Consider the following 10,574-nt stretch of genomic DNA (forward strand, 5'->3'; position numbering starts at 1 on the left):
CCGGCCGAGGATGTTCCTTTGTTCCTACAGGAGTACGTGATTGGTTTGTCTGTTGGCTGGTAGGGAACTGAATCATGTGACACTGACTGGTAAGACTGTAATACTCTAAAATACAATATATAAACTATCATACCTTAATGGTGTAATACGATCTACTACAATACCAAAGACATCGATGAAAAGTCCAACGCTATCATATGTGACTAAGAGACTGAACGCTTCCTCCCTCAGATTGGTTACAACGTATCGTCCTATGACAGTCCTCTCTCCTTCATTCAAAGTGAACGATCCAAATAACAGACAGAAATAATTAAGAATAAAGGGCAACAGATGCAAATAACTCACGAGATGATACTCTACGATAAACTTTATGTACTTAGGAATTAATACCAACTCAGTATTAGCAAAATGGAAACATCTTTACATCAAGAGTAATTTACCTTTAATAAAGAAAGGTGGAATGTGTATAATGAACAAGGGATAATCAAAGTTTACCAAATGAGGCTAGTAAGACTATCTCAACAATTCACAATCATTATTCACTGGTCCATTAATCACAGGGCAATACATACAAATGAAACTTACCTGGACGGGCACGGTGACTCATGTCTGTAATCCCAGCACGTTGGGAGGCCGAGGCAGGCAAATCATGAGGTCAGGAGTTCAAGACCAGCCTAGCCAACATGGCGAAATCCTGTCTCTACTAAAAATACAAAGAATTAGCTGGATGTAGTGGCGGGCGCTTGTAGTCTCAAGTACTCAGGAGGCTGAGGCAGGAGAATCGCTTAAACCTAGGAGGTGGAGGTTGCAGTGAGCCGAGATTGCACCACTGCACTCCAGCCTGGGCAACAGAGTGAGACTCCATCTCAAAAAAAGATAATAATGAAATAAAAAAATTGAACTTACCTACATATTAGAAAAACATGAAAATTCAACCATGAATCCAGCAAATTATCAAATGAATAGACAAAAATTCTACCAACAAACTTAATATCATTATCTATGAAACTCAAGTACTACTGCTTAAAGAGCATTTACAGAACTCTCACCTCAAGGTTTCCCTGCAAAACAACGTGAAATGCATACTCAAGACTCTTTAAGAATGAGTCACTGATAAAAACAGTATACTTGTAACTTGTGTAACATTTCATACACTTTTTTCAAACACTTCATGATAATTAATTTGCATCAGGCTTTCCAAATTAGAAAAGCTTCACTTATAGAGCTTCTTTCCCATGGGAGTTTTCACATGACTTTTCAAGTAAATGTGAAAACTGAAAATATTCTTGCAGTTTCTAAACTATTAGAGTCTTAATCCTGTGTACCTTCTTGTATTTACAAGGTCCAGCCAGCTACAGTGTGCATTTTCATATGTCCTTGAGTGGGGATGAGAGAAATGAAACATTCCCACATTCTGGACATTCATAGGGTTTTTCTCAAGACTGAGCTGATGTCTTCAAATGAAACTAACACAACTGAAGGCCTTACCACAAATTTAAATTCAAAAGGCTTTTCTCCACTCTGAGTCCTCCCAAATCTTCAAAAACAGGAAAATCTGAAGGTTTGACCACATTTCCTACATTCTTAAGGTTTCTCTGCAGTGTGAGCCTTTTCATGTTTATGAGAGAATGGGAAAGAGTAAATGTTTTACCACATTTCTTACATTCAAGGGGCTTTATTTATTTATTTGTTTATTGATTTATTTATTTAGAAATGGAGTCTCACTCTGTCACCAGGCTGGAGTGCAGTGGCACAATCTCGGGTCACTGAAACCTCCGCCTCCTGGGTTCAAGTGATTCTACTGCCTCAGCCTCCTGAGTAGCTGGGATTACAACCATATGCTACTACACCCAGCTAATTTTTGTATTTTTAGTAGAGACGAGGTTTCACCATGTTGGCCAGGATGGTCTCTATCTCCTGACCTCGTGATCGGCATGCACAGGGCTTTCCCCCAACCCCCCATGCTTTTTATGTCCTTGAAAAAGAACTAAGGCCACTGAAATGTGCCACCATGCCCAGCTAATTATTTTTATTTATTTATTTGTTTTGAGACGGAGTCTCGCTCTGTCGCCCAGGCTGGCGTGCAGTGGTGCGATCTCGGCTCACTGAAAGCTCCGTCTCATGGGTTCACGCCCTTCTCCTGCCTCAGCCTCCCGAGTAGCTGGCGTGAGCCACCGCGCCTGGCATTATTTTATTTTTTGTAGAGACAGGGTTTCACCATGATGCCCAGGTTGATTCACATTGTTTTAATCCAGGCTGGTTATAAACTCTTGGGCTCAAGCAATACACACTCCTTGGCCTCCCAAAGTGCTGGGATTATAGGCTGAGTCACTACACCCAGCCTCTATATCATGACTTCTTTCATGGCGAGTAAGGTGACTGGAACGAATGTAGGCTTTACCGCATCTCTGACATTCATAGAGTTTTTCTTCAGTATGAATTCTTTCATGGAGGTGAAGGGAACTGAGGCGACTGAAGGCTTGGTCACATTGTTTACATTCATAGGGTTTCTCTCCAGTATGAGTACTTCTATGGTTACAAAGGGAACTCAAATGACTAAAGGCTTTGCCACATTGTTTACATTCATAGGGTCTCTCTCCAGTATGAATGCTTCCATGGTCACGAAGGGAAGTGGAACAGCTGAAGACTTTATCACATTTGGTACATTTATAGGGTCTTTCTCCCGTGTGAGTCCTTTCATGCGTCTTAAAGGAACAAGAAAATCTGAATGTTTTTCTACATTCCTTACATTCGTAGGGTTTCTCTCTAGTGTGAGTTTGTTCATGTATTAGACAAGAACCGGAAACAGTGAACGCTTTACCACATTGTTTACATTTATAGGGTTTTTCTCCTGTGTGAATTCTCTGATGTCTTTCAATTGAATTGAGAACATAAAAAGCTTTCCCACATATCGTACATTTATAACTGGATTTCCACTGTGCATTATCATGTGTCTTCTAACACCTGGAACAGAAACGAAGCGTTTCCCACACTGTTCACATTTATATTGCTTCTCTCCATATGGTTTGTATCCTGAGTGAGCTAGGATGTGCCTATTAAGGAGAGAATGACGTACAAAGACTTTTCCACAAATACTTCATTCACATTGTTTTAATCCGGGAGAAATGCTCTCATTCAGATCAAGCTTTGGAATTTGGCTGACAACTGTCCATACTGACTACCTTCTTTGCTTTCACACAGTCTCTGTATCATATGATTTCCGTAAAAAAAAAAAAAAAAAAAAAGACAAGCACATTATTATTGGTTGGTTTAATAACTTTCTACTTATTAATAGGTCTTTGACTTACACTGCTACCAATACCAAGGAAAATGCTTTTTTTTTTTTTTTTCCATGACTGAATTATTTGAAAGTAAATGGGTTACTACTGAAAACACAGCTACCACCTGCATGGCTATGACCAAATTAGTAACATTCATGTACACAATTTTGTAGTACTATTTTCAAGTAAACTGTTTTCCAAACACTGACTGCTACACTGAAGCACATTACATTTTGGGTGAAATTTTTCTAAAAAGAAATAAATTTCGAGTGACTCTTATTTGTTTTGATCGCTTGTTTTTAAGTTCATGACAAGCTAAGATTCCTTCAGAGGACTTTATTTCCTCTTCTCAGTGCAAATTATCTTATCTCTTTCCCAGATTTTTCAAAGTGATCTTCAATATTCTGGCCTTTCCATTTGTTTCCTAAAATACAGACCCACAAAATTGTCACAAATTATTACAAACTATAGAAACATTACTAGATTTCATGTTCATTGTATAGAGTGCCCATGCCTGATTTCTTCACCAAATCATTCCCTTGCCACATTCCAAATCACAAATAGCACTGATGATAGGGAAATAGTTCTGTAATTAAGTGAAATGTGTTGTCATTCTCACCTACAGAAGCCAGGTTCCTGCATCACTTCTCTGCAGAGAAACTTCTCAGAAGAATCTAGCAAAGCCCATTCCTCCTGGGTAAAGTTCACAGCCACATCCTCAAAAGCCAAGGGTCCTAGAACATCCCACACATGTGGATAGAAGGATGGGTGGGACTGACAGCACTGGGAATCTATACTCAATCCATACGCTGTTTACATGATTCTAAAATTTCAAGCATTTATTCTGTGACTTGATTGTCACAACTCTTACTCTGTTCACACATACTCCCTCCCACACAGCAGTACGAATGCTAGAATTGAACTATTCAGAAAGGCAACAGCAAAGTAGAAACTCCCATCTTATTAGAGAATCCAGAGCGTAAGATATGCTGCTAGGAGTTTCCATTTAACTTCACTTTGTACATTTCTAGTATCTGTCATAATAAAGTCCTACCTGATGTGCATAAGAGAGTTAATACTACTTATTCTTAAAAACACCTGCTCACAAAGTTTCATCTTTGTTTGTATTAGTAACTTACATTTTGAAAGGGATTCCACCAACCCAAGTAATAAGAATGACTCACTGCATCTAAATGGCTTATATTTGCCAAAACTTTTTCTGCTGAACCTCTATTATTTTGTGTCACTGCAGTGGTGCTTAGGGAACCAGACACCAAAACACAGTCTGAACAGTAAGTGTTCAATGAGTTTCCCTGGTAGACAATGTTTTACAAGTGCTGTCACTTGTTAACTGAGGAGTTGAGCCCATGCCATGTGATTACACCAAGACAGAGTAGGTTCATTAGATTTAACTGAGTAGTAAATAAAACTAGTAATTGATATTTGGTAATACTAATGCCACAATTTTAAAAATCTCTATTGCACAATATCAAGGTAGAAAGGAATAAGAGGAAATGCGACACATGTTTTTTAAAATGACATTTATGTCACCACTTCCAGATGCTATTCCTATGAAATCACAAAAATTCCCAACTCAGGTTGTTTTTAGGCAAGAAAAACTACTTTTTCCTACGTAGTAAAAATGACAAATGTCTAATGATTTTTAGTCATCTAAAAAAAGAGTGATGGCTTGTCTAACATACTTCTAAGATTTTCAAACGAAAATATTCAGGACAGCACAGTATTAGCAGAGAGATGAGCAAGCAGATCAAAGGGAAAAAAAAGTGTTAATGACCCAGCATTTATATGGAAAGTTGATGAATGATAGAGTAGGCACTGTAGAATAGAAAAAGAAATCACATGCACTTTAAAATATGAGACAAACCAGGCTGGCATCTACTTGGGAAAATGCATTGCATTCTTCTCTGTTCCATGAACCATAATCAACTTATTATATATACAAATGTGAAAGATAAAACCAGAACACTTTCAGAAGTCACAGGAAGATTTTTTTTTTTTTACGAAGGATTAGGCAGAATTTCTTATATGTAAGAAAACAGTAATAAAGGAACAGACAAACTCAAACATATTAAAATTTAGGGAATAAAAAGAAAATAGAGTGGGCAGGGCATGGTGGCTCACGCCTGTCATCCCAGCATCTTGGGAGCTTGAGGAGGGCGATCACCTGTGGTCAGGAGTTTGAGAGCAGCCTGACCAACATATCAAAACCCTGTCGTTTTGTTGTTTGTTTGTTTTTTTGTTTTTTGAGACGGAGTCTCACATTGTCGCTTGGGCTGGGGTGCAGTGGCAACATCTTGGCTCACTGCAACCTCCACCTCCCAGGTTCAAGCAATTCTCTTGCCTCAGCCTCCCGAGTAGCTGGGATTACAGGTGCCTGCCACCAGGTTCAGCTAATTTTTTTGTATTTTTAATAGAGACAGGGTTTCATCATGTTGGTTAGGCTGCTGTGGAACTCCTGACCTCATGATCCGCCCACCTTGGCCTCCCAAAGGGCTGGGATTACAGGCCTGAGCCACTGTGCCAGGCCTAATACCCCGTGTTTACTAAAAATACAAAAATTAGCTGGGTGTGGTAGTGGGTGCCTATAATCCCAGTTAATCGGGAGGCTGACACAGGAGAATCACTTGAACCTGGGAGGCGGAGGTTGCAGTAAGCAGAGAGGGCGCCGTTGCACTCCAGTTGGGCTACAGAGCAAGACAATGTCTCCAAAAAAAAAAAAAAACAACAACAAAACAAAACCCTCAGATATCCAGAGAAGAGGATACAGATGTGTCCACTGTCATTAATTCTTCACCATGCTACAAGAGGGAAACTGACATTTTGGTGAATCTTTGTAAATCATCAATTTATCTATCACACTTTTATTTCACCGGTAGCATTGACAAAGCTAAGTCCTACAATTCCATTTGAAATTACCCTTGAAAAGAACAGACCTTTAAAACTTACTACACTCGCTCCGGGGAAGAAATAAATACGAATTTTTAGCAAATAAAATACATCATTTTACCTTGCCTCTTTGGAAATAGTATGTTTATCTTTCAAGCTGTACAGGTAAAATGTATCTTACAGTCAATGAAAAACTGAAACTCAAATCAGCGGACAAGCCTTTTCAAGGTAACAAATTCAGGGAGAGGCAGTGCTGACTCCAACACAGACCTTTGTAAGTGTCACGGCAGGCCATTCTATCCCTCGGGACACCCATCCTGTTCAGTAAAGTGCTCAGTGACCACCTAGGAGGCACTGGCACTGCTCTTTGCCTCCTGTGTGCCTTCAGTGCATTTTCATGTTCAGGTTGTTGCACATCCTCTCTGTTGTGGGTTTTCCTTGTCCTTTGGGACAGTTTTTCTCTCTTCACAAGTCTGAGACAATCTAGAGAGCAGAAATCATTTCTGCCTTTTCCTCTCAATATCAGCATCCCATTGGCAGACCATCAATGTGTCTCCGAGGAATAAAAGCTCCGGCTGGAGGAACAGTTTTAATGACCTAACTTTAATGACATTACGTTGTATTGTCCATTAATTTTAATGTCCTAAAATTTTAATAACCCTAAGGGGTCACCATTTTAGATGAAATTATACCAGGAGATTTCTCTAAGGCCAAGAGCATCCAGCTACTCCCCTGAGAGACTCTACCCCCTACCTCAGGCTGTCCTTGGCGATGAGATGACCCCGGGGCTGATAGTCACTAGACCCTCCAATAGACATGGCCACTGTGGGTATCCTGGGTCATCCCCAGACAGTTCTAAAATTCCAGGACTAGGAAAAGACAGGAGGGTGGCTGAGAACACAGCACCCTGTAAAGTTTTCACGTGGGGACCTCAACCTAAAGACATTTTGGTAATATGTACACTTAGGAAAGATGAAAAGAAGAGAGGCACAAAGATTTTTTTTTACAGTAGAGTGTCAGATGATTTATTCTCCGCTTTCCTCTCCTGTAAAGTGCTTGGAAACAGAAAAATATTTTGGCCAAGGTGGTTCGTGCCTGTATTCCCAGCACTTTATGAGGCCGAGGTGGGAGATAAATTAAAGTTAGGAGTTCGAAACCCACCTAGCCAACATGGCAAAACCCTGTCTCTACTAAAAATACAAAAATTAGTCGGACGTGGTGGTGGAAGCCTATAAGCCCAGCTACTTGGGAAGCTGAGGCAGGAGAATCGCTTGAACCCGGGAGTTAGAGGTTGCAGTGATCTGAGACCGCGTCATTGCACTCCAGCCTGGCTACAGGGCGAGACTCCGTCTCAAAAAAAAAAATATATATATATATATATATATATAAAAAAAAATATACATTTAATATTATTACATGTAGATAGTATTTGAAGTTATGGGACTGACTGTAGGTAGAAACAAGAGAAGGCAAGGAAAGTTTTTATATTTATTTATATATAATTATATAAAATCAATATACATAATAATATATAAATATATCATATAGGCTGGGCACAGTGGCTTACACCTGTAATCCCAGCAATTTGGGAGGCCGAGGTGGGCAGATCACTTGAGGTCAGGAGTTCGAGACTAGCCTGACCAACATGGAGAAATCCCATCTCTACTAAAGATATAAAAATTAGCCAGGCATGGTGGTGTGTGCCTGTAATCCCAGCTACTCAGGAGACTGAGGCAGGAAAATCACTTGAACCCGGAAGGTGGAGGTTGTGGTGAGCCCAGATTGCGTCATTGCACTCCAGCCTGGGTGACAAGGGTTAAACTCCGTCTCAAAATAAATGAATAAATAAAACAAGAAATATATATTTACGTCTAAATATATAATTGTAATACATAAATGTATATATAAATATACATTTATTATAAATTTATTGATATATGAAATATGTTTATTTCTGAGATAGTGTCTGGCTCTGTCACCCAGGCTGGAGTGCAGTGGCACTATCATAGCTCATTGGAGCCTTGAACAGATGGCTCAAGCGATCCTCCCACCTCAGCCTCCAGAGTGGCTAGGATTGCATGCACACACCACCATGCGTAGCTAATTTTAAAATTTTTTGTGGAGACAGGGTCTTCCTTTTTTGCCTAAGCTGGTCTTGAACTCCTGAGCTCAAGTGATCTTCCTGCCTCAGGCTTCCAATGTGTTAGACGTGGGCCACTGCATCTGGTCTAATGCATTTTTTAATTTGCGAGTTTATATTATTTGATATTTTGAAGTATTGAATGTGTTGAACAACCAACTTGCAGAATTCTCGAACAATGGATGGCCAGCTCTCATGTCCTGGTTCAAATCGCCCCAGCACACCATGGCTGGAAACCTTTCAGCCAACTTCCACTTATGTGTCCTGGGGCAGGACAATGTCACTTGGCCAATCCCCACTAAGAGGGACTCCAGAAAGGCAAGAAACTATTCTGTTCTCTATAATGGAACCTGACCAGGGAGAAGGCAGCTGGGAGGGCCAGCTGGGTCCTCCAACCAGCAGCGTCCACCATCGACCCACTGCCCTAGAACTACACCGTGCTGGGCATTTGGGGCACTGTTATGAACAAGAGTTTCCATTTTTCTTCTCATGGGACCTTCATTCTAGTGGCAAGAGACAATTTTTTTTTTTTTTTTGAGTGAGTTTTGTTCTTGTCACTCAGGCTGGAGTGCAATGGTGTCATCTCGGCTCCCTGCAACCTCTGCCTTCTGGATTCAAGCAATTCTCCTGCCTCAGCCTTCAGAGTAGCTGGGATTACAGGATTGCACCACCACGTCTAGCTAATTTTTGTATTTTTAGTAGAGATGGGGTTTCACCATGTTTGCCAGGCTGGTCTGGAACTCCTGAGCCACTGCACCCAGTCAAGAGGGAGATTTTCAATCAATAAGTAGAATTGTGATGAATGCCAGAAAGAAGAATGTGTGTGATGGGGAAGGGACCTAAGTTATTGTCTCATATTTTAACACTTTCACAGGCAATAACTAAAAACTTAGAAGCTTAAAACAACACACACTTTTAAGCCAATTTTGGCAAACTAGGAGTTGAGCACATTTTAGTGGGTCCTGTGCTTGGGATCTCACGCTAAGCAGCTGGGCTGCATCCTCATCTGAGGCTCCACCAGGGCAGAATCCATTTCCTGGGACCCAGTTGGCAAGGGCCCAGCTTTTTGCTTCCTTGCCTACAGGGCCCCTCCAAAGGTCTTTTCTCAGCACATTATCTCCCTCCGGCAGCGCCTGCAGGCGGAACATTTCTCTCAAGTGTGAGAAGGTGATGCACTGTGACAGTGACATCCGATTGCTTTTGCCAGGCTCTATGGGTTAGAAGCCAGTCACCGGTTTTGCTCGTACCCAAGGTCAGGAAGACTATACAAGGGCATAGGTTATTGGGGGGTCAGCCACTTTAGGGTGTGGCTGCCACCACAGAACTTGGTGAGAATTTAAGGGTTGGTAGGAGCTGGCCAGGTACAGGGGTGAGGGTGTGTCAGGCAGGGGTGAGGGCATGGAGGGGGATGCAGAGGCCTGCACCCTGGAATGTCCTTTCACTCCCTGAGGTTTTGTTCTCCTGATCCCTGAGTACATCCCAGAACACGGTGGGGCCCTAGCAGGGGAGAGGTAGGGAAGCATGTGTTGTTCATCTTGGGAGCTTGTTAGGCAAATCAGATTAGGGGCCAGGCTTTCAGTGGTGGGTGCGAGCGTGGGAGTGATGAGTGTTCAGGTGTGTGTGGGAAGAGCGATGGGGATGGGGTCAGCCCCAGCCACCATGAAGACCTTAACTGTGCATCCACCCATCCCAGCAGCCTCCCTGAGTGAGTGACTTCAGGGTGCAGGTCCTGTTTTACACAGGTCCCAGTAGCTGGGACCACAAGTATGCGCCACCACGATCGACTAAGTTTTTGTATTTTTAGCAGAGAAGGGGTTTCATCTTGTTGGCCAGGCTGGTTTCGAACTCCTGGCCTCAAGTGATCCACCTGCCTCGGCCCCACAAAGTACTGGGATTACAGGCGCGAGCCACCCCGCCCGGCCCTACTTCACTCCTAAAGCCCACCATACGTGCTTCCAAATGTTTGCTGAATCACAAAGTGAACGAGTGAATGGGACTACGTGAATTCGGGCAGCAGGCAATCCTATTCCTTAGACCTCAGTTTCACTTTTTGTAAAGCAAGCCTGTCTCTCGCTCTCTGCCCTAAAAGCCTGAGTTCTGGGCTTGAGATGAGCGCGTCCTGTAGAGCAGCCTGCAGGTGGATGTTGAGCTGGGTCTTCTAGGAGGCCAGGATCCGGCCAGCTCTTGGGTCCGGTCCTCCCGCGGAACCCTGTACGCCCAATCCCAGCGCCGCCCCGCCCAGCCTC

The 10,574-nt window shown here is 42.2% G+C and overlaps 1 pseudogene; it reads right to left on the reverse strand.

The window, feature by feature from the left end:
* Positions 1-2,276: 2,276 nt before the first annotated feature.
* On the reverse strand, positions 2,277-6,483 carry LOC144334774 (uncharacterized; annotated as a pseudogene).
* Positions 6,484-10,574: the final 4,091 nt, after the last annotated feature.

Source organism: Macaca mulatta, chromosome 15 (genome assembly GCF_049350105.2).
Source record: "Macaca mulatta isolate MMU2019108-1 chromosome 15, T2T-MMU8v2.0, whole genome shotgun sequence".
NCBI classification, from domain to species: Eukaryota; Metazoa; Chordata; class Mammalia; order Primates; family Cercopithecidae; genus Macaca; species Macaca mulatta.